The sequence below is a fragment of the Pleurodeles waltl genome, chromosome 4_2, assembly GCF_031143425.1.
Source record: "Pleurodeles waltl isolate 20211129_DDA chromosome 4_2, aPleWal1.hap1.20221129, whole genome shotgun sequence".
Classification (NCBI taxonomy): Eukaryota; Metazoa; Chordata; class Amphibia; order Caudata; family Salamandridae; genus Pleurodeles; species Pleurodeles waltl.
In genome coordinates, this window is record NC_090443.1 from 758,206,259 (window position 1) to 758,231,363 (window position 25,105).

The following is a 25,105-nucleotide window of genomic DNA, read 5'->3' on the forward strand; positions in this document are numbered from 1 at the left end:
TTTAACTAACTGAGTTATTGTATGATATATGCCATGCCTGTATCTCTTATTTGCAGGAATTGGGGAGAAGGGGTAGGAGAGAGATTTTATTTCCTCTTCTCTTCTTTTCCTAACTTTTTCTTACCAATGATGACTATTGGTTGACTATTGTTACTCTTTTGTAATAGAAAATGGCCATTCAAATACTTCAGGACATGGTATTTTTCTTCTTTTTAAAACCAAGGACATGGTGTGTAAGTGACCTTACCTGAGTTCCTCTTTTTGTTTTGTTTTCTTTTTTACTTCACATTATTATTACTCTTTAACAGTTCTATGTTGTACCTGATGTGCTTTATATTTGCTTGTATGATGTGTTGTTCTTTTATATTCACCCATCTATTGGAGAATGTGATTTTTCTATTAGTGGCTTTAAATAGATTTTTGGTGCTATGAATCACTCGATGTTCAATATTCTGCATGGATGCTCCCACACCCTCCTAGGTGCATACTTCATCACTTGGGACCTGTTGTCTAGATTTTTAGAGATGACTTCTGGTTTTGTGTTTTTGTTTGTGCCCACTTTCTTACTTAATTACCTTTTTCTTTCACATTTCTTTTCTCCATTACTCGTGCCATTGGGTTCTTTCTTTCTGAATTACATGCTTCCTTTATTTGGCCCTCTGTCGGGTTGACTGTGATCAACTTAATGCTCGGATCCACAATTGCTTTTTAATATGCTGATTTGAAGGTTTGCTTCTCTTAATGTTAAAGGGATAAATCACTCAGTAAAACGTAAATAGATACTAAATTATTTTATTGGTCTTAAAGGAGACATAGAGCCTCATTATGAGTTTGGTGGCTGGGTTAACTGACTGCCAAACTCGCAGGGAGGATGCCACCATCATACCAGTGATGTCCCCTCCAAGTGTATTACAATGTTTCCGCTGGACTGACCGGTGGCAACATTGTATAACGCATTCCAACCAGACTGACTGGTGGGAACAGTGCTATGATATTGGTCTCGGCTCCCTTAAGGGAGCCGAGGCCAATACTGTAGCCACCAGCACCAGTGGAATACCCACTGTCTGCAAAGCAGACAGTGTGCATTCTGATGGTGCAGGAATGGGAGTCCCTGCACTGCCCATGACCATGCCCTGTAGCGCCTGGCACTGGCTTTACACCAGCCTAGCAGAAAGCTGGGTTGTAATCAGCACATCAACGCTGAGTTAAGTGCTAGTGTGGCTGAGTATAAATCAGAATGCTGTGAGCCCATCAGGAATGATGTTTCCAGTGGGGATGGCGGTCTCCTGGTGGGTCTGCCTGCCAGGATTGTAGTGTGGCAGTCAGACTGCCTAGAGTGCAGTGATCGTACTGTCACCACGAGTGTGGCAGTCCTCAGACTGCCACATTCGCAATGAGGCCCATCATTATGAGTCCTGAGCTGACTCCAGATATTCTTGACTCCTCAACAGAGCTGATTCTAGTATCTAATCATGTTGCCATTAATGTATCCTTTAAGGTTTTGTCCATGTGACTCAAGCAGAGCGCTTGGAGAATGAATATAGAGCTTTCTAGAATCTGAAGAAGATAGATTGGGGATGCATTATGAGATCTCTCAATTCTTGACAGAAAATTCTGGTTTGGTGGCTTTTCCAGTAATTCTTTAGAATTCTTTAAAATGTACGGTTAGGGTTCTTTTTATTAGTTGGATGTCCACAAAGAATAAAGACCTAAATGCTTGGCGTGGCATGGGCAGTGCCGGGGCACCCCTGCAGACGGTGCACATTCCGATGGTGCGGAAGCCGATGCCAATACCGAAGCACTCTTCCCGCCAGTCAGTGTTGCAGGAATGGTGTAATATAATGTTCCCGCTGGTCAGCAAGATGGAAACATTGTAATACACTTGGGGGAGGATGCCACTGCCATGGCGGTGGCTTCCTCTCTACGAGTTTGGTGGTCAGCTCGTCCGACCGCCAAACTCCAGATGGTGCCCTAAGAATTCACTATCCAACATAGACTTTTATAATTTCTTATAAATGTCTTAAAGATTGAAGCAAAGATGTGAAAACTTGGTATATAACCTCCTTCAAACTTTCTCTTTTTCAGCAGTTGAGCTAAGGGGGTCATGTAGGATCGAAAATATATAAAATTCTGGAGAATGCTCTGGTGACTTCTCCTTCACCACTGTATTAACAACGCTGGTTGATATACCTTCAAAAGGATAACCTTTCTTTGATTCCAGACGAGAACTGGTGAAACATTTCTTAGAAACATCTTAACGATCAAATAATGTCTATATTATCCCAGACACACTTTTACACTGCACATCTTCTCTTTTGGACACCATATAAAATGTTTAAATTACATCTTTTGTTTCTGATCTCTGCTGGTCCTGTGAGAATACAGCAGGCACTCTTGGTCATATGTCTGTTACATGCAACAACCTCTTTAACTATTGGATGGAAGTTCAGGATTAAGGGGTATATTTCTGTTTGTGCTGGATTAGCATCATTTATTTTTACTCAAATCCGGCGCGAATTAACTCCATATTTATATTTTGATGTTAGACATGTCCAGTGCCAAAATATTGGAGATCAAGTCATTTTTTACCTGCGGAAATGAGATGCAAGGTAGGTGTTCCCGGGCAAAAAATGACTCAAAGGCCCTTGCGCCTTATTTATCATCCCATTCAAAAATCACGCACGGGAAGAGGAGGGCCTTGAATAATGGCACTAAGCCTGCTTAGCACCATTACATAACGCCTGGTCAGGGCAGGAGTTAGGGGACCTGTAGGCCTTTTTCCATGGTCAGAGACCATGGAACCAGCCCACAGGTGCCCTTCCCTGCACCCAGGGACACTCCTACCCACCCGCACTCAGATCTGGAGGACACCCAAGGATGGGGGAACCCATCCCAGGTAAGTCCAGATAAGTATTTTTTTTTTTGTGCAAAGTGCCATAAGGGGGCCTAATTTGAGCCCCCCTACATGGCCATTGGGCTGGGGGGCATGACTTCTGTCTTTACTTAGACAGGAGTCATGTCCATGGAGGTTGTGCGTGGAAATAATGATGCTAATCAGGTTAAAGTAATTTTTTTGACTCTAACCTGACTATCGACTTTCACGCACAACCCCCAGTGTCCCTTATGTCTCCCCCACCCGGTTAGCGGCAATAATTTTGATGCTAACTGGACCTTATCGCTGGCTAGCCAGTGGTATACTTTTTGACGCAAAAAGTATGAATCAGGGCCTAAATTTCTACAATTTAACAATATCTTTCCCCATATGTATCCCTCTTATCATGCTAGGCCCACATATCTTTTGTCCTCTTTTAGATATATCTTATTATTATATGGATTTGTTTGGTGTTCGTTTGATGTTAGCTGTCAAAGTTATCTTGTTAGAATGGAAAGCTTGGAATAATGTTTCATTTCATATGTGTTGGGCATGGGTTACCTACCTTAGGAGCATACATAAAAGTTTATCACTTTCCCCAAGGACACCAGCGCCTTCACAATTGCTTTGGCACACATTAGATCCCTTTATGGCTACAAAACAATCCATCACTCACTAGCATTTTGCATTATGTTGTTTTGTAGAAGGTATCTATTTTTCCTCTATGTAATATAACCCCATGACATTCCCTCCCTTCTCTTTTTGTTTTCCTTCCTTTTCTTTTCCTTTCTTCTTTTTTCCTTTATTTTCTTCTCTATAGTACTTACCTTTAAGACCCATGTGCACTCCCTTAATATATCTCACTTTGCTTCAGTGGTTTGAATCTAGTATTCATAGATCTGATTAGTGTCTTTGTTGTCTTTTATATATTTAGTTAATTTTGCCCGACTTTATAATACATTGTTGATTTTCTGTGTTTTCTTGATACTTATTAAACAAAGATACCTTCTTTGTAACACCTTATATTTGTTTGTACTTTTTTTTTTTATTATGTGTGATATGTTATAATTACTTGGGTCTCATATTATATATTCCATTTGTTATTTCTCATTGCTTTTGTTACTTCTTTTGTGTTCTGAAGATTAATACAATGTTTAGAACTAAAAAGTTGGTGTCACATTTACTACTCTTACTCCAGTCCAACAAACACTGGGAAGAGAGATTATATTTATGAGGGTCAGATTTACAATTCTATCTTCAGACTGATAAAGTCTCGGGAAAGTGCATATAATTAGGAGGGTCCGATTTACAATTCTATTAACAGTCAAACTAACATTGGGGGAACTGCATTTATTTAGGAGGGTCACAATTGCTATTCTAACCACTACCCAACAAAAATTGGGGAATGTGTGGCTATATGGAGGGGAGTGTAAGAAGGTGTTCACATTTATCATTGAAACTCCTGTCCAAGAAACATTGAGGAGAGTGTATATATTTTGAGAGGAAAATGGGCAGATTTACCATTTTATGTCCATTCCAATTAGGAGAAAGTAACATAAATAAAAGTGGATATATTTGTTTAAGATTATGTACAAAAACAAATTGAAAATGTAAATAATGTATTACTTCTTTAAAAAGTACCAAAGTAATATAATAGTACATTAATATTGAATATTGTATACTTTAAATATATTGCTACACATCCAGTTCTCCAAAATATCCACAACCAAAAAAGAAAAGTACTAAAATAGCTTACAAATAATTAAATACATAAATAACTAGCAAGTGAAAAGCAACATGATCACTATAACAATAACGTAATACTGGCCAGCCAATCCCTCAACAAACCCCACAAAACAAAAATAAAACCCCACAAAACAAAAATAAAATGAACTAAGAGAAAAATGAAACATGCAATCAAATAAACTATTTTTTAAACAATAACCTAATTAACATATTAGTCAATTAAAAGTACATAATACCTTCTTACAACACACCTATCCAGTCCCCCAATGAACTGAAACATATAATTAAATAACTTTAAAGTAGTTAAACATATAAATGTGGTAAACCACAGCTGCAGAGCACAATGGCTGCACCTTACTTCCTGATCTCCTTGGAAGCTCAGTAGGGAAATAGATCAAACAATCCCCAATGAAAAAAATAAAGAATGCATTAAATGGTATCTGCCTTACCCAAGATCTGTTGTAGCTTCGGAATGATGGTGGTGCAGAACCTGGAGATTGCTGTGGTAGAACAGTGTCATTTGGTAGGAGTGATGAAGATCTGGCAATCAGGCACGGTGCAGTGTCAAAGAAGTGAGACTTGACAATGCCCATCTGTGGAATAAGGAGTAAAGCAGCAGTGGTGATTCTGTTTCTCTCCAGCGAACACCATTAGCAGGACAAGGCATGATGAGGAGCTAGGTATATCTCAAAAGAAGGAGATGGCATTAAGAATGACAAAGAGACACACCTTCTCCTCGGTGATTCGAAGGAAGTAAGCACTGATCATTGGGGATATCAGAGGCTTGACAGGGAGCAAGTCCTGAGTAAGATGTCATGAATACTAGCTCAGATATTGATCAGCATCTTAACATGGGGCAAATCCAGAAGTAGGAGGAAGTTGTTGCCCAATGGTTAGCCCAAATACAATATAAGGGTATTAAATACATTACCAAAGACCACCAGCATGTCTCAGTAGAAAAAAGTCATATCTGGTTAAATTATATGTAAATAAGAAACTTACAAATCAGGGGGATCATAAAGGAAAAATCTACAAGAGGTGAGGTGTAACAGGAGGAGAGGAGACATGGAGAGGAATAATCTCAGGTTGGGAATTAAAAAAATGTATGAATACTCTTAACTCAAGTAGGTACCTTAGAAGAATCTAGGAAAAGAAGACACATGCATTGAAAAAGAGGCTGTCTAGAAGGAATTGCTGCTGGGTAAATAAATATAGTACATCCCAGAAAGATGGCAGATGAAGTGGGTGGATGCACAAAGACCCTCTTAAGACAAATTAAATGTTAAAGCCAGCCCTTTTAGATTAAGAATTAAAAGATGAGACTAAACCACCCAGAAAAGCCTTTGAGCACACATTTTTTAACATTCTTCCCTGCATAAGATCAACCATTTTTCAGGAGACATTAGGCATTTAAAAAACATTTCCAATCAGTATTTGTGTAATGCAAGATACCCACTATTTGCAACCTTTTGACTATTAGCACTATCCAAATCCTTTCAAGAGGATTAAAAATCAAAGAAAAGAAAATATGAATGCATGCATGAATGAATGAATGGATGAAGGATTGAATGAATGAATGAATGAATGAATGAAGAGTTTTACTAAGCGCAACCATTGCCTGAAGGCACCTTGGTGCTGTGCAGGGTAGGGAGAGGTGGAGCTCAATTGTTGGATTGATGGAGAAAGAACCAGATTTTCAAAGGTTTCCTAAACATGGCGAGAGATGCATCTGCTGTTAAATTATAAGGGAGACAGTTCCAATGTAATGCTGTGGACCTAAAGAAACTTCTGCCACCCCAGGAAGAACGTTTGATAGATGACACCACCTAATACGTGGCAGAACTGGAGCACAAAGTCCTGCAAAGCATGTTCCACCTCATATTTTTATTGAAGTAGGTCGAACCCTGCCTATTAAGGGTCTTACAGACCGCATGTAAAGCCTTTAAGATGACATGTAGTTTAACCAGAAGCCAGTGCAATTTACTTATGGCCGCTTTTACCAAATGAAATTTAGGGATTTTTAGGAGGAACCATGCATCAGCATTTTGAAGAGTTTGTAGTTTCTTTAAGGTAGATCTAAATAAAGAATGTTACAGTAATTCAGTCTTGCCAAAACAAGTGCGATGACCAGTTTTTAAAAGATCAAAGGTTATACTTTTTATTTAATTTTTATCATTCTTAGAGCATGGAAGGAGGATGTGGTGACCTTTTTCACTTGACTTTTTGTATTTCGGTTCATTATCCAATAGCACCCCTTGATTTTTAACCTTCAAGGTGGGTTCCCAGATCTGATGACCACCACACCAGGGACCAAAAAGATGTGTTATTTCTGAAAATAATCACCTAAGTCTTTGAGGAGTGCAGTTTCAGGCAGTTACAGTCCATCCATTTACTTACTGCACTCATGCAGTTCCTAAATAGGTCAATTGAGTCGGTTCATTTTTTGAAAGTGAGACTAATATCTGCATATCATCAGCATACGATGCTGATGATAGACCAAATGATTTTATGAGCGTAGCCAATGGTGTTAAATACAGGTGGAACAGCATTGGGGTCAATGACAATCCCTGCGGAACTTCACAAGGGAGAAAATAATGTCCTGAAATGAACTCTTCTAGGGACACTGATTGTCATCATCCTGAGAGGAATTACTGCAGTAGAGCTAGTGTCTGGTCATCTATCCTGAGGCTATGAATATAGTCAAACAAAAGATCATGGTTGACCGTTTCAAAAGCTGGTAACAGATCTAACAGGACTAGGGTGGCATTTCCGCTCCCATTCAATCCTGCTGTGGTTTCCTCAGCAGCCACTATTAGAATGGATTCTGTGCTATGGCCTTGCCTAAAGCCAAACTGAGTATCGTCAAGAAGATGAAAGAGGAAAGTTGCTCATTCAGCAATTTCTCCACCACTTTGACTGGATACAGAAGGTGAGAGATAAGATGATAATTATTCAGATCCATCACATTTAAAATAGTTTTTTTTTTAAATTAAAAGTAGAATTGAAGCTGACTTCCTGCAAGTGGGAAAGACACCTGTCACAAACATATCAGTAAAAATTGTAATCTAGTAAAGTGCTCTTGCCTTCGTTGCTAAATTCACTTTTTTAGGGGGACATGGATCTTGAGGGGATCCACATTCACAATAGCCTTTTCTAATTGATCAACTGGATGTGCCTTAAGCAGTTTAAAGACTTCAATTTCAGAATTCACCTCTGGTGACTGGTTATTATTATGGCAACTGGATTCTTTGGCAGCAAATTTATTAAAAATGGTCACTACTTTCTTTTGTAAGATGAGTCACAGAAGTCCTGGCTATTGCCCTGAATTACTTGCTGTTGGTAAGGTCAATTTTGTTAAAACTTGAAAAAGACTTCTATTAGAATCACTCACTATTTTAATTTGGTGACATAATATGCTGATTTAGCAGCAAAAGAAAGCTTTTTATATTCAACTAAACAATGTTTGTATTTTTCTCTATCTTTCGAATCATACCTTTTACTTCATTTACCCTCCTGCCTCCGACATCCTTGTTTGGAAGACCTAAGGGGCATATTTATAGTCACCTAGTGCCCCCATTTTGCCACATTAATGTCATTATTTTTTATGTTAATGTGGCCCAACGAGGCCTAAATCCCCTTGCCGTATTTACAGAGTGGTGCAATGCATGCATTGCACCACTCTGTAACCCTTTGCGCTACATTATGCCTGCACCAGGCATAATATATGCAGAGGTGGAGTTCCCACATTTGGGGAGTCAAAAAATGGTGCAAGGAAATCTATGAGATTTCCTTGCACCATTTTTTATGGCACCTTTAAAAAATGGCCTCTTGAGCAGGTGTGTTAAAAGGGGGCTTCTATTCTTTAGAATGGGCCCCTATGTACTCTGCAAAAGTAGTGCCAATATTTTACATCAAGAGCGTCACATTGAATTATGCTATTGCTCCCTAGCCTGTGCCATGGTGCACCGTATTTTAAATACAGCGCACATGTGGTGGCAGTAGGGGAGCGGTAAGGGGCACAGGGAAAGTGGTGCTGCACTCCACTGTCTATAAATCTGCCCCTAAGAGTGTCATCAAACCACAGTTTAATTGACTTTTTTATTGTTATTAGTCCTAACTTTGGTTGGGACATTGAAATAGAGGGTGGTGCTAACCCACTCAGAATAGTCCTTCACCATCTGATCTGGATTATGTGAAGTTTCAGGTAGTGAGGTAATTCGTAAGGAATTAAATTCAATGGCTTGTGTCTCATGCCATTCTTGGCCTACAGACTTCTTCTTGCATAATACAGGATGAGTTTTTTCCTGTATGGAAAAGCATTGCCTTGGAAAATGGAATATTTGGTCAAATATCTTCAGTTGATAAATGTAGTGAACAGTAAACAAAACCCCAAGAGAACTCAAATTATGAATAGTTTCTGTCTGGAGAAATTGGCAATCGCAAAGCAAAGTTCAAAATGTGAAAAAGTAATACCAGACTTCATTAGATTAGAGGGGTCAATGGAGCTGTTGCACCAAGAAATGCCAAAACAAAAAACAGCAGAAACTATTGTGAAACATACTATATCCAGGAACATAAGCATTTGTGTTCCTGGTTACACATAAACCATAGAAGGTGAACTAGAATGTGAAAATGTAGAAGACATGAATAATTCTATAGTTTTTGAAAAGAGTAATGATAAGAGATGAGCAAATAGATCAGCAAGGTCAACAAGAGATGCCAGATTTTGGAAAAAAGAATTGTTGCTTTTGCCTCAGGATGATTGCCCAAAGCTCAAACTAAACTGTGGTGCAGAATGAGGCATTAGCATGTAATTGGACAGTAAAACACTTCAAAATATTTTTCTCAGGGCCTGCCATTCGCAATTTGTACTGTTAACAAACCTTTTACATTCATGTTTGTTCCCAAGGGCACAAATAACAGCCCACCCTGCATCTCTAAATAGATGTTAGGTTTAGAGGGATTTTGCTTTAAAATTGAGTATGTTCAAGGAAATCTGAATAAAGTGGCCAACTTCCTTTCCACCTTGTTCCAGAAGAATGTTGACATTGAGACAACATTTTATAATTCTGTGCTTCAGATAATTGTATAAGTCATATTTAAGTCTGAAAGGAGGAAAAGTATGAAAAATATGGAAAAGGAATGTGTCCACCGTATCAAGAGTTACATTGTCAAGGATTGGCTGTTGAGGCATAGTGATTTGGGTGAAGAGTTAAGAATTTTTGGGAAGACATAAATTTAACATTCAAGACAATTATGCAATGTACCCTAATAATAACATTATACCTCCCAGGACTGTTTGGGATAAGATCGATGATCTTGTCCATGAAAAACATCCAGGCAGGGGTTTCACCAAAAATTAAGCTGGGTGCACTTTCTGGTTCTCAAAGACAGATGCATTAATTGAACAAAACGTAAAGGGTTGTGCTAGCTGCTCTTTAGAAAATAAAAGCTAATTTGTGCATAAAACCATTTTGTCACCTGTGCCAGCACCTGACAAACCTTAGAATAAGTTCACCACTGAAGTTATTGGTCCTATTACTCAATTAGGAATGTAAGAATAAATTAGTGTTTTTTGATGGATTACAAATATCATTGGATTGTCACTAGAATGGTGCATTACATTATTACTAAACAAGTTGTAGATTACTTGCAGACCAGTATTTGGAAAGAATTGATACCACACTGGTCACAGATAATACAGTCAAAATTACATCTCATGAATTGAGGACCTTACCAACAGATCTTTCTATTACCACCCTAGAACTAAGGGGCTAGTTCAAAAGGCCAACATCCAATTAGCGGTAGCCAATGATTCTATTGTGAAAAGATCAATATAAAAACTTCTGAGTACATATTACTTAGCACAAAACTTAGTCACTGGAGTTTACCCATTCACTTTAATTAAGGGTAGGAATTTGTTAGACATGTCAGTTTTATGTGGTCTTCCCTTAAACCTTTTCCCTTACTCTTCTATTTTTTCTATTTTGTTACCTTTCAGACATTACCACTGCTAACCAGTGGTAGAGAGCGTGTGCTCTATCTATTAAAAATAGTGAAATTGGATTGCACCCAATTGACAAATGGAATGTACTTTTAAGACTCTGGTAAAGTGATACTACCTGTATCTAGGGCCTGTAAAGTAAATACTACTGGTGGCCCTGCAGCAATGATTGTGCCACACACGTATAAAGATTTTAACAATGTCTCAGGCCTTCCATTGCAGACTGTGTTTGCAGTTTTAAACTGCTACTTCAACCTCACAAAAACACCTTTTGCCAGGGTCAAACCTTCCTTGTTAATACATATAGGGCACCCCTACGGTAGACAGTAAACAGCCCATAGGTCACGGTGCAGGGTATTTAAAAAGTTGGACATGTACCTTTAAGTTTTATGTGTACTGGTAATGAAAATCTCTTAAATGTGTGCTTCAATATTGCAAGGCCTACCTCTCCAATAGGATAACATTGGGTTACCTTATTGCATTTGATAACTTTCAATTCTTAGCAGGAATGAATGTCGAGTTTGGTGCCTAAAGAACTGAGATTTAACACCATCTTTAAAAGTCATGTCAGATGTTAAGTCACAATTCTGCAAATGCCACTTTTATAAAGTTGGCACTTTATTGTCCTAACTATTTGGTGACTGTATCCTGAGTCACATGACTAGGGGTAGCTGGCAGTTGGTCTTTGTGTATTGCTACCAGACAGTAAAACAAAGGGGCAAGGGGTGTTTTGGCAGTATGGGCCATCTCTTGCTTGATGATGGGGAGGAGCTGTACCCTACCACATTTACACATTACAAAGGCTGTGCCCTACACACTGACAAAGGGTTTTGACTTTCATTTTATTAGGATCCCACACAAGCTGGGGCCAGTACAGAGAAACAGAGAATTCCAAATACCTCTGGGGGTGCGAACCTTCTCGTGCTACAATGTGGCACCATGTATAAATGATAGACCCTCTAACCCAGCTCTTCAGTATACCTCTGGACCTGTGAAAGACTCAAAAGGGCTGCTGTGCTGCTCTGCAAGTAGGACTGCTACTCTGCTGCCCTGCTGCCCTGCTGCCCTGATGAATTGCTGTTCTGCTGCCTGAGGGAAAGGACAGGGCATGCTTCATTATCCCAAGGCCACCAGAGTGACTCCATGGGCTTGTTGGCTGGCTTCCTGGTCAGAGCCCAGGGACAGAAAAGCTTTCAACCACCGCAAACTCAGAACCTGGACTCAGTCTGCTGTGATTCTCAAGTACTTTATGAAATTGCACTGTTTTTTTCTGGTGTGGAATTGTTTACTCTATTTTTCTGATGTGAAATATTTCTTCTCTTCTTTGTTTTCACTTCATTATTATTTGAAGTGCTGCAAAACTACTTTACACATTGCTTCTAGGTTAAACCTTACCACTTTGGGCTACCAGGGAATTAACCATGTGTTGATATGTAGTTTGCTTGTGATTACACCCTAACAGAAATTGTGGTTGCTGCTTGAGTAGAATTCTGCTCATTTCAACCAATAACCCACATTTCAACAGAATCCATGAAAAATGATTTGTCCAGGCTGAATTGCTAAGGGAAAATAGTGCTTGTAGACTATGAAAAATGTAAGGAAAGAGTAAAAGACAAACAGGGCAAATAAAAAGAACAGTATGATTTGAAATATGGTGCTATAAAGCAAAGTTGATCAGTGAGTGATGGGGCTACGATAAAAAGACCGGATAGATAGTCTGAGAAAGTGAGCAATTCCTACAAACCCATGCCTTAGTTAAGGTTAAAAACAATTTTATGATTGTTAAAAATGGCCTGATGTGGAGCATGAATAGACTTGTTAAAATTCAAAGTGAAACACCTACAAATCTAAATACCAACCTAGATTCAACCTTTAATGTCTCAAATAACAAAAATTCTGCCATCATCAAAAGACAAAGGGAGTCATTATGACCCCGGTGGTGAGTGTTAATGTGGTGGTAGTACCGCCACATTATGAGAATGGTGGGTTGGCTGCAGCCAACCCGCCACTTCTCCACTCATACCGTCATGGTGGTATCAGCTGTCGGGCCGGAGTTGTCAATCTCCAGCCCGGCTGCTGGCATAGTGCTACCGGTGGCATTTTGAGCCTGCCTACCACCATGGTTTTTGTGGTTCCCCCCTCCATCCAAACTACCCCCTCTGATCCTCTCACTCCCCCCACTCCCTCCGATCCTCTCACTCCCCCATACACGCACACACTCACAGACACGCACCACATATACACCCATTCACTCACACTGGCATACACGCATACTTCCAGACATGCTCGCTCACACTGACATGCAGACACATACTCACTTCACCATTCTCACAAGCATTCACTCACATGCATACACCCACTCAAACAACACTACACACACAGACGCATTCACGCACACACACACACATTCATGCACACACTCAGATACACACACACATAACACCCCCCACCCTCCCACCCATCTCCCCTGTTGGAAGGCCAACTTACCTTGTTCCAGGAGGTCTTCCGGCAGGGAACGTGAAGGGGAGCTGCTACTGCCAGCAGTGCACCACCAGCAGAACACCACCAGGCCGTATCACAAGTCATCATGACAAGTTCCCTGTGCTATGTTGGGAGGGAGATGTACTTATGTCTGTCCCATATTCAAATGGTGAGTTGACCATCACTATGACCTGGCTCAGGACTAGCAGAAGTGCCCCCAGGTCAATGATTTGTGTCAGTGGAGCCAGTTCTATGTCTGCTCATGGAAGTCCCCCTAAATTTGTCAGGGATTGGAGAAGTAGGCAAGGTTAGAGACCTGACAATTTATGGTGGTCTACCATCTATACTAGGCTCTAAATGAGGGTTTAAGGCCCATATTTATGGAAGTTTAGCTTCAATTTAGCCCCATTTATTTTGGCACTAAAGAGGCGCTAACATTACTTCATATTTATATTTTGACGCTAGGCTTGTCTAATGTCGCTATATTGGAGTTAATGCCATTTTTAGGATGCGTGAACCCACCTTGCATCAATGAAATGAAAGGTAGGCCTTCCCATCCTAAGAATGATGCTAGCTGCCCAGCACCATATTTCACTCCCAGCAGAGAAACGACGAGCAGGTGGAAGGTGGGCCTACATAATGGCACAAAGCCGGCTTAGTGCCCTTATTTAACGCCTAGTCAGACCAGGCGTTAAAGTGCAGGTAGGCCCATTTGCATGGGCAAACACCATGGAATGCCCACACCAAGCCCCAGCAACACCACCACCCACACCACAGGGACACTACAAGCTGAGGGAGCCCATCCCTGGTAAGTTGCAGGTAAGTGTTTGTGTATGTGTGTGGTGTGCCACTGGGGGCCCCTTACATGGCCCCCCCCTGACTGTCACTGGGTATGTATGTATGTATTGGTCCCCAGTGGTGGGGATTGGGGTGGTGGTAATTACTCCTGTCTATACTTAGACAGGAGCCAATTTTTGGCTGCTTGTGCAATAAAAACTGACGCTGGGCTGATTAGTGGGAGAAGTTTTGCTGCTAACAAGCCTAATGTAATTTCTGACCTACTAGCGCCATTTCACCTAACTCCATCCCCCAAGAGTTAGCATCTTTTTTTGTGACGCTAGCCATTCCTTAACACCTTTGTATGTAATTTCATAAATATTGTGCACATATGGCTTTAAGGAATGGTGTTAGCCGGCGTTAAAAAAATGTTGCACCACTGCATTAGCGCAGTTGTGCACTATTTTTCATAAATATGGGCCTTAGTTTATATGAATTTTTAGAATGACAATTTTTTTTGTAACAACAAAGCAATCATAGGGGGCTTTTTGGTTCTGGCTTCATTTGGCTGTTTATTGTGTCTTTAACAAAAGAAGTGTACAACAAATTCCTATAATTAAAATAGTAACACTTTACAAAGTTGAGAACTATGAGGTATTTCCAAAGCGGAGGAATAGCCTAAAGCACTGCATGACACAATTAATATGTTTCTCTTAAAAATATTACAGTATATATTATGGAAAATATAGCTATAAGTGCAAATAGCTTGGAGTAAGTAGCTTTCAATATCCAGTTCAATGAAACACAAGTTTGTTTTATGGCTTCTGGCTCATAAAATAATTGCCCGACTGAAGTGCCTTGTATAACTTTTTACATAGGAAATTAATGCAAACTTGTCAAGAACATAAAAAAGATTAAACTATTATCATAATATGTCCAAATATCGCAGGCTCCAAGGCACACATGCAAGAATGAGGTGTAAACACAAGTCAACAAACATTGCAAACACTGCAGGCAAGAGAGGCATCAAGAGTTGTATTTAGCATTTAATGGGTCACACAAAATAAGTAAATGAGGAATTAATCTGTCTTGTCTCGTATACATGTACCTACTAAAACAGGTTTGTGCTTTCATTCATTAAGTATCAAACATAGCTCTGCAACTGTTCTTTTATGAAATATTCACATTTATTGGCTTGACTTACTATGAATGTTTAACTCGATGTGCTCACTTTCAGTACTAGGGGCCAGATGTACAAAAAAAGCAATTTGCGACTTGCAAATTGCGAGTCCCTGCGACTCGCAATTTACAAGTCGCAAATTGCTATGCAGTACGGTGTCTGAGACACCGACTGCAACTCGCAATGGGGTCGGAATGACCCACCTCATGAATATTCATGAGGTGGGTCGCAAATTGTGGCCCCATTGCGAGTATAGGCACTCACTAACATGGAGGCCTGCTGACGTCAGCAGGCCTCCATGTTAGCGACCTGCCTTTTAAATAAAGCATTTTTTTTTTTTTGAAGTGCAGCCCGTTTTCCTCACAGGAAAACGAGCTGCATTTCAAAAAAATCCAAAACCTTTAGTTTCGGATTTTTCAGGGCAGGGAGTGGTCCCTTGGACCTCTCCCTGCCCTGAAAAAATAATATGGGGTCCAGTCACAAAGGGGAAGGGGTCCCATGGGGACCCCTTCCCGTTTGCGAGTGGGTTACCATCCACTTCAAGTGGATGGTAACTGCGACTCCATTTGCGACCGCGTACGCGGTCGCAAATGGAGTTGCATACCACTCCGACTCGCAAATAGGAAGGGAACACCCCTTCCTATTTGCGAGTCGCAAATGCATATTGCGAGTCGGTAACGACTCGCAATATGCATTTGTGAATTGCAAACCCACGTTTGCGAGTCGCAAACGGCGATTTTCGCCGTTTGCGACTCGCAAAAGGGTTGCTACATCTGGCCCTAGGTGATGTGATGTCTTTCTAGTAAAAAGATGCATAGCTAGCCATTACTAGAACATCAAAACAAAAAAATGCATTTCTTGAAAGATGTTATAGTGAATTATGTTTAAATTCCATAATTATATGACATGCTTGTAAATGTGTTGCTGTAAAATTAAAATTTTATAAATTAAATGGATCAAAGCAATATAGAAGAAAACTTATCGGTGTGTCACTTTACAACCAGTTTTTCAGCAAGCATAACCTTTTTCAAACAGTGTTTATTCATATCTATATCTACATTTATAGCTGTATCTATATCTATACCTATATCTACAATATATGTGTGTGTGTGTGTGTGTGCATGTGTGTGTGTCTGTGTTGGTGTGTGTGTGGGTTCTATGGCTTTTGAACTATGCTGTACAATGCCATTTATGGTATTACCTAGAAGAGGGTGCCACATGGTAGTTATAGTTATGCCTGCATTTCCATGGGAAATGCCTTTTCTGGTTTGCTAATAAGTTTGGTGAAGTTTGATGAATCTTCCCAAAATCTTCCAAAAAAGTCCTCTTTTTTGGTTAGCTCCTTCCTGGGAAAAAGAACTCCAAGAATGCAAAGACTCCTTCCATATTTGATAGACTTTTTTCGAACGCGATACTGCAATATCTGCTGGATGGGATAAAAGTAGCTTTGGAAGGAAGCTAGATCATGATTCATAAAACATGCTTTTTATGGTTTGGTGTAAATCTATTCAGTAGTTCTTGGGAAATTAAGGTACTAAAATATTTATATATCTTGACGGTTGGGTTTAAGAGACTCTCAGAAGAGTACTGTGAGCTCAACTTAAAAAAATAGGGCGTTCTTACTGGCTAGGAGGCTATTTTTCCCTTTAACCACCTTGCTCTTGTGAGGGTAAGGGTGCTACTGGGGCGAGCACTCTGATTGACTAGCTGTAATATGTTAGAAACTGTTGCAGCAGCCAGTGCAGGACTCTGGGGACTTAGTCCCCTGTCCTGAAAATGGTTAACAAAGCAATATGTGGGGGCAGTTTAGTAATACTCTGATCCCTTTACCCCTGTGAGGAGATCCCACAGGGACCTCACTTGGAGCTGCCATAATTTTATACTTAAGATGACCCCCCGAAGTGGGCCAGGTCTTGGGGTTAATATAAATAATTAATTAATTGGGGAGAGGGGTGTGCCCATGGTTCCATTCATGAGGTGATTCTGAACCCGGGTTCCACGTCCCTCTGGGCCTGCACAATTTTGGAAAGAGCAGTGGGTACATTACTCCCCCTCCTTGAGCCTTGTAAGGCACCTTAGACCCACATACCTCAGGACTAAAACATAATAATAGGGGAGGGACGTGACCCCCTCCCTGATCCTAGAAAAGCCCTGGGGACCCCATCCCCCAGGGACACAATATATACAAAAGGGGAAGGGCAAGTGGCTTCCCTCCCAAGCCTGCAAAAGCCCTGGAGACCCCATCTCCGGGACCCAAACATATATTTAAAGGGGAGTGGATGCTTGACCCCCCTCTCTGAGCCTAGAAAGGGATGTGTTCCCTGGGGCTAAAGGATAATTATTGTGGGTGGTGACTCCCCTCTCTAAGCCTTGAAATGACCCATCTGCTGGGGCTGGCTCAACCACTGTATCCCTGGAAACCCACCCCTGGAATACTGTTTCCCTGTGAGAGTGCAGGAAGGGAAAACTGATCTGCTGCCATCCGGCAGGAGTTGAAAAAATGCTGCAGCTGGGTGGGGTTAGACATTTGTTTTTCTGCCTGTCCTCTTGTGGGTATGGAAAATAAAATTGCTGCCACCCATTGGCAAAACTACCTGCAAATACCTTATCCCAAAAGACAGGAGCAAGGCCAGTTCACACTGCACCCAGGATAGGTGCATGTAGGGAGCTGCTAAGGCCACAGGGGTCCAAGGACTCCCCAGCTGCCTTCAACAGTGTGTGTTGTAGGTGTTCCAGATAGACACGGAGGGCACCCACCTGCAGTCCAGAGGGATGTGGTTGCTAGGACCAGTATTAGCCTGGGAGGGTGGTGTACACCTTCCCCCCCTTTATAAAGGATAAACATCCCCAGGGGTGGGGTTCCTGGGGCCTGTAAATGCTTGGGATGGGGACACACAGTCCCCTCTCTCAAAAACAAATACAGCCTCAGGGGATGGACTGTGTACCCTCCCTCCCATTTAAAAATAATGTGGCCATGGTGTATCGGATCCTTGGTACATGTAAAGACTCAGTGGAGGGGAGCACAACCATCCCCATAAAAAGGGAAGGATCCTGGGGATGGGCTCCCGAGAGCCAGTAAAGGCTCAGAGAAGGGGCCACACCATCTCCTTCCCCTGAAATATAATGTGACCCCAGGGGATGGGGTCACTAGGTCCTGTGAATTCTCAGGAAGGGGGGCATATGCCACCCTCCCCAATATTTATAAAAAAAGGGGTGTCTCGGGTATGTACCCTCACAACCAAAATAAAAAGGTTAAAAAATAAATCACTGAATAATAAATGAACAATAAATGAGCCACTCATGTATTATTCACTGCTCCTTGAAGGAACGCCCAATAATTTCCTGTGAGAGATTTTTGTTTATGTTTTTATATTTTTTGAGCTTGGTAGTGCTCCTAGAATAGGAAGGGGCACCACCCAGCCTTATTTATGTTGTAAGAGGCTGCAAAGAACACAGCTGTGCCCCAGCACTTTACCAGAAAAGGCCAGTACGTTTCCTGGGTCATTAAATCACTCCTGTCTGGAGCTTTATGCTCTTCAGCTGTTCTGCAGAACCCTGTTGTGGTTGGTTCTCTGGGTACATTTTGTAGGCTGAACCTGTTACAAAAGACTTGAAGAATGTAGATTATTTTTAAATACAACTTTATTACATTTTTTTGATGACAGTCACTTTTATTACACATTGAACTGTGTTAATGAAAATACATCTCATAATCATTAGTCATTTTCTGTCAAAGACAATACATATGCTTTATATATGTTTAAATTCTGAGCCCTTCATAAAGTCAGTGAGCACAATTTTTATATTTTGTTGTTCTGACCTTCTGACAAAGTCAGTAGCTCTGCCTTACTTAAAATGAACACCCCTCATTTTCAAACATGTGGTTCAGTCGCAAGAGTTTGTATGCCAGGCCTTGCGCCCCCCATTACGCACAAGCCATAAAGTCAGCTCCTCACCATACATTGCCAAAGGCCTTGCATGGCAGAATGTTGACATAATTATGTATGGTAATAAATTATTACTTTATGTTCAAAAAAAGGAGAAATTCACTGAAAAACCATAAGTTTGAAGTGATGTTACACTTGGGTATGGTAATAATAGCTTATTTACCTCTACAAAATCCTTAGAAATTCACTGAAGAAAACAAAGGTTCCATGTAAAAGAACAAAGGTACTTACTCATGCAAACCATGGAAATTCAGCAGCTATAGTTAGAGTTATTTCAAGTAACTGTAACTCATGCCCTAAAGTAACTATAACTTGCGGCGTCACCATGTATAGCTAATTACTCCACAAATTTTATAATTGATGACATTTTTTTTGGCATCTTTGATATTTTCACCGCAACATTTACAATAAAATTATTGATAAGAATACTGTGCATGACCAGGGCATGAGTTATAGTTACCCTAGGGCGTGAGTTATAGTTACTTGAATTACTCTAATTGCAACTGTTGAATTTCTATGGTGTTGTACGAGTAAATTCAGAACCTAACTATAACGTCCCTGTAACTTTTGTTTTTTTCAGGGAATATATATCTAGCTAGGACTGGGTCTCCATAGGAAATTGATTTTTTGGTTTGCTAATAACTTTGAGGCCATTTGATGAATCTTCACAAAACTTTCAAGAAAAAGTACTAACCCAACTCAATTCCTTCTTGGAAAGTTTCGGGTGATATGTCAAACAGGACCTGAGAAAAAAGGGGGGTGGGCAGGACACATATACCCTATGGAGTTTTTCACAGGAAAATTGAACTTTGATACAGCCAAAACACCTGAACAGAATTACACTAAATATGGCAGAAAGCTACTTCTTGATCCAGAATGCAAGCCTTTTGTGATTTGGTGAGCCAGGGGGATCAACCCAACTTTTTTAGCTTGGGTTGGGGGGCTTGTGGCCTTTTTCAGGCCAGGGGACCCCACAACTCTCGGTCACTTTACCTTTTTCGGAGAACGGGGTGCATAGACCCCCTACACAACCTTTTTCAGGTACTGGGGCCCTCAATTCACTTTTATGTGGAGGAGGGCATGAATCCTCTTCCACATTTCTTTTTATGCCCTGGAGATTCTGTCCCCCAGGGGTCAAATGCTTTTTCCTAAATGTGGAGGTGGCATGGAGCTCCCCTCCTGGAGCCATCCTATGGACACAGGACCACATGCCATGTGGCCTGGGACCCACACTGCCCACTGTCCACACTCTACTAGGCAAAGGACACAACTTTCCTCCTACCTGAGTGGGAGCAAAGAAATAATTTGTTCCTGCCTGGACAGGAGCCAAGTAATGGAGCCAGCTCCCACTGCCATTATGGGTTCTGGCTGGAGAAAAACAAGGGGCCATGCCCCCACCTGAAGGACCCAATGAGTGCTTATTTTTGGGTACCATGGGTGGGAACTGGGGCACCCACTTTAGGATAAAATTGTCGGCCCCTTCAAGTACTCACTATGGCCCATATTTATACTATTTTTGCATCAAATGAGTGTAATTTTGTTTGACGCTAATTCAACGTAAACCTAACTCCATGTTTATACTTTGGTGCTAGACCCGTCTAGCATCAAAGTTATGGAGTTAGCACAATTTTTTTTACTGTGAAAACCTACCTTGCATCAATGAGATGCGAGGTAGGCATTCCTGGGCAAAAAATGACTCAAAGGCCCTAGCGCCTTATTTTTACTCCTGTGCAAAAATCACGTACGGGAGGAGGAGGGCCTTAGGCCTTGGTCAAGGCAAGCGTTAGGGGACTTGTGGGCTCATTTCCACGGTCAGAGTCATAGAAACAGCCCACAAGTGCCCTTCCCTGCCCCAGAGACACCCCCACCGACCCACACCCACACATGGAGGACACCTAAGGATGGGGGACCCATCCCAAGGAAGTCCAAGTAAGTTTTTTTTTTTTAAATGTCTAAAGTGCCATGGGGGGCCTAACTTGGGCCCCCTTATATGACTGGCTGGGGGCATGACTACTGTCTTTACTAAGACAGGAATCATGTCCATAGGGTTTGTGTGTCAAAAAAATGACGCTAGTCTAGCGCCAAATTTATGGAGTTAAAGTCATTTTTTTTGGAAGTGGAAATCTACCTTGAGTTAATGAGATGCAAGGTAGGCGTTCCCGTGCAAAAAATGACTCTATGACCTTAGCACCATATGTATCCCCGTGCTAAAATTAGGCACGGGGGAGAAGGGGTCAAATAATGGTGCAAAGCTTGCTTTGCACCATTATTCAATGCCTGGGTCAGGGCAGGCATTAGGGGACCTGTGGGCCTATTTCCATGGTGGAACACCATGGATAATCCCACAGGAGCCCCCCCTGACCCCAGGGACACTCCCACCCACACCAGAGGGACAGTGGAGGATGGGGGACCCCATAGGTAAGTATTTTCTTTTTTTTTAAAGTGAAATTTTGGGCCCTGAAATAGGCCCCCCTACATGGCACTGGGTGCAATGTTCATGCCCAGGAGTCATGTGGTGTGGATGGTTTTCCATTAGAAAATGATGGTAGGCTGGTTAGAGTCATTTATTTTTAATCTAACCTGCCTAACGTTTTATATCGGTGCAAACCCCCCTTCTCTCATACCACCAGCCCCACCCTCCTAATGTTATTATTTACACGCTAGCCTACCCTTTGCAACGGCTTGCAACATTCCATAAATATGGTGCCTGGATGGTGCTCAGAAATGGTGGAAGCCGGTGCTAAACTGTGACCGCGAAACAGTGACAACTAGGACAGTGCGACCACTTATTTAATTCAGCCCTTGGTGCACCATTATGATCACCTCATAAAGCGGTTGATACTTTGTGTCAATATGAATATGGCTTTAACAAGTTTAAAATAAGCCCCCATCTGGATATTCTGGCTAGTCCTAACCTTGTGCTGGTTTGTTGTCAGTGTGAAGTGCTGATCAATACAACCTACTAGTATTTGTGTATCTGGTGCAATGACATTATGCGGGCAAAGAGATGGTGTTCGATTCTGTAACTTCTGGCTATGCATCTTTAATCTGCAACATCAATTGTACTACCCTAGGACAACTTATGTGTGCTTTAAGAGGAGTGCAATGATAGGATTTAATTAGGATCTACAAAAGTACATTTCTATAGAGACTGAAAGAAACAGCTTGCCATATTTTATTGTAATAAATTAGACTGGCATGATGCTTGCTAAACGTTATGTATTTTACGTTTAGACATATGCTCGTAGCTGCAGTAAGAGGCATTGTACAAATGAAGGCCCAGATTCACTACGCGCACGACAATGAATGGACAAGGCAAAGGCTTCAGTAAGATTTACAAAGCCACGCCAGGGGCCATTTGCTCTGCCTTGGGTGTCTTTGAAAAGAAATGCAACGCAACACTGCTGCTGCAATGCATTGCATTACATTTGGTTGTCGTAGTCGTTATACGGATGGGACACGAGCATTCCTATGTATCCACCCATTGAATATGATGCAAGCCCAGATTTTCTAAAGGTAGTACACCTGGGATTGCACTAGCACGAGGCAGAACTGTGCCAGATCTTCGTAGATATGGCGCATGTCTGCTCTCTCTGGTTCATGTAATGTAGTGCAGCAACATTGCTTGCTGCCCTGCGTTGTGTGTAATACTACTAAATAAGCCCTAAGTGATGTTTTATTTCATTGTGCTGTGTAACACAGGTAATGCTAGTTCTGTAGCCGTCTATCTCCACTGCGAGCTGTATAGTAAAGACGAGGACATTTGAGTACTTGTGATGTGTTTAGTATTACCTTAAGGGCACGCATTGTTCATAAGGGTCTGTTGAACATTGCTGGAAATGTATAGTTGACAAATGCGCCAAACTGGTGAATCTAGTTTTACTGAATGTATAGTTATTTGTGGCAACTTTCTGACATGTATGAATGTGAATATATTTTTCATGTTTAGCTTGGCTAGTTTGTAATTAACCTAAATAAACTATACATTAACCAATTAAAAATGGAATGATAATCACTTACCTATAAATAGCGCATCTCTTAACCAGATGGTATAGGTAATAACGTGCCTAGCTAGCCAGACTGCAGCACATTAAATAGCATAATGTGAAACCACCCTGTGGTTGCATTGTAATCAATATGTTGTCTGCGATAGATATTTATTACTCAACATAACAGTGAGTAATCTTCTGCTGAGTCAAAGGTTAAGCTAACCGCATCAAAATAATCATTACTGTTTGCTGAACACGTGGCCAACAGAAACCTCATAAAAGTCAAAGTTGAACTGCATTTCTATCTGCCAAATTAATCTGATCCACATTAAGGAGGAAATATATGCATCAGCTTTGTATAGCATATTTTTAAAAGGAATAAACCGATAAATTCTGTCTGTGTTTAAGTTACCAGCTCCTTTTTTTCAAATGTTTCCAAATATTTGCAATCAAGTTAGCATCAAGGACAGATGTGCTGGTTCAGAGCACAACTGAGCACTTGTTTCTTTGTATTCGCACCGCCTTTAGGGCATACATATGACCTGGATTTTCTATAAATTAGAGCATGCACTGCAGATATAAAACAATCTGCAGTCCACAATGGAGAACCATTGTGACTAATGTTAGGAAGACAGTGAGACCATCTGGAGAGGAAACCGCCAGGGTTGGACAGGAGTTCATGTTTTGGTCCCAAAGCTGAGCTGCTAAGGAGAAGCAACAGTCGCAGAGGCTGTGAATGACAGCAAGGAATGCTCACATGTAATTCTAGGGATTAGAACACTCCAAAAATATACCCCTTAGGCCTGGAACTAACTAGTAGCACCGTAATCCAACAAGCTCCATTAAAATTGGCCCAACAGAATGTGAGATAACTCAAAAAGATCTGGCCGTCCATGACCTGAATGAGCATATCTAGAGTGGGTATCCTAGCGTGAGGGGTACCCACTCGCATTTAAAATAGCAAGTAAGATTAGCCTATGGGACCCTTTGAGGTGATGGGTGCCAATGTGGGACCAGAGCGATCTCTAATTTAATTTATTTTTGCCTTTAGAGGTGGTAAAACATCCAACAAGAAGTGCCCCATCTGTCAGTGGAACATCTGAAAGGCTCCACTGAGGTCCTTCAAGAAAGGTATCCTCTGGCTCCCAAAGCACTGACCATGCTCACCTCCTGCTCTCTCCTGCTCTCTCTGTCTGGGAAGTAGAAGATTGGTCTGACAATGAGAGTAGCTAGAGGCTGTTTCCCCTTCTGACACCAGGAAGTGAGTGTGAAGCATCAGGGAAGCTTAGGAAGCCACACAGTCTCTTGGTCTACCAGGCGGTCCAAGTGAGAAAACAATAGCCTATGTGGGTGCCCCAGAAGAGCAGGAGGACTTGAGTGAAAAAAAAGTCAAACAAGCGAATGGACCTGCTGACGGATCAAAAAGTTAAATCAGGCAAGTAAAAAAAGCAACATTTTTTGGCGAAGTCATGGTCTCTTCAGAGACATGTGCAGATTTTCTATGCAATGCTCCGTAGGAGAGAGGTAGCACTAACCTTGTTCTCCATGCGCTTGAGATGGAGTTGTGGTGAGCCACCACAAGCCCCTACGGAAGGAGGGTTTCCAATGGGGAAGAATCAGTGATTCCAGAAGAAGCTGAACTTTGCTTCAAGTCATTCCAGGGCTGATCTTTTTGTGAATGTTCTGGAAAGATGTATTAACTGTTGATTATTTTCAATTTTTTGGCCCTGATTTATACTTTTTGAGACAAACCTGCATGAGCCCAGGTTTGTGTCAAAAAGTTTACTGCCGGCTAGCGTCATTCCTGGACGCCAACCTAGCATCATATTTAAGGAATGACGCTAGCTGACGGTAAGGCCCGATTAGCGTAAAAATAAATGACGCTAACCGGGTGGGGGAGGCTTAGGGGCAACAGAAGGTTGTGCATCAAAGAATGGCGCTTGTCAGGTTAGAGTCAGAAAAATGACTCTAACCTGACTAGCATAATTTGTTTGACGCACAAACCACATGGACATGACTCCTGTCTTAGTAAAGACAAGAGTCATGCCCCCTGCCCAATGACCATGCCCAGAGGACTTATGTCTCCTGGGCATGGCCATTGGGCACAGT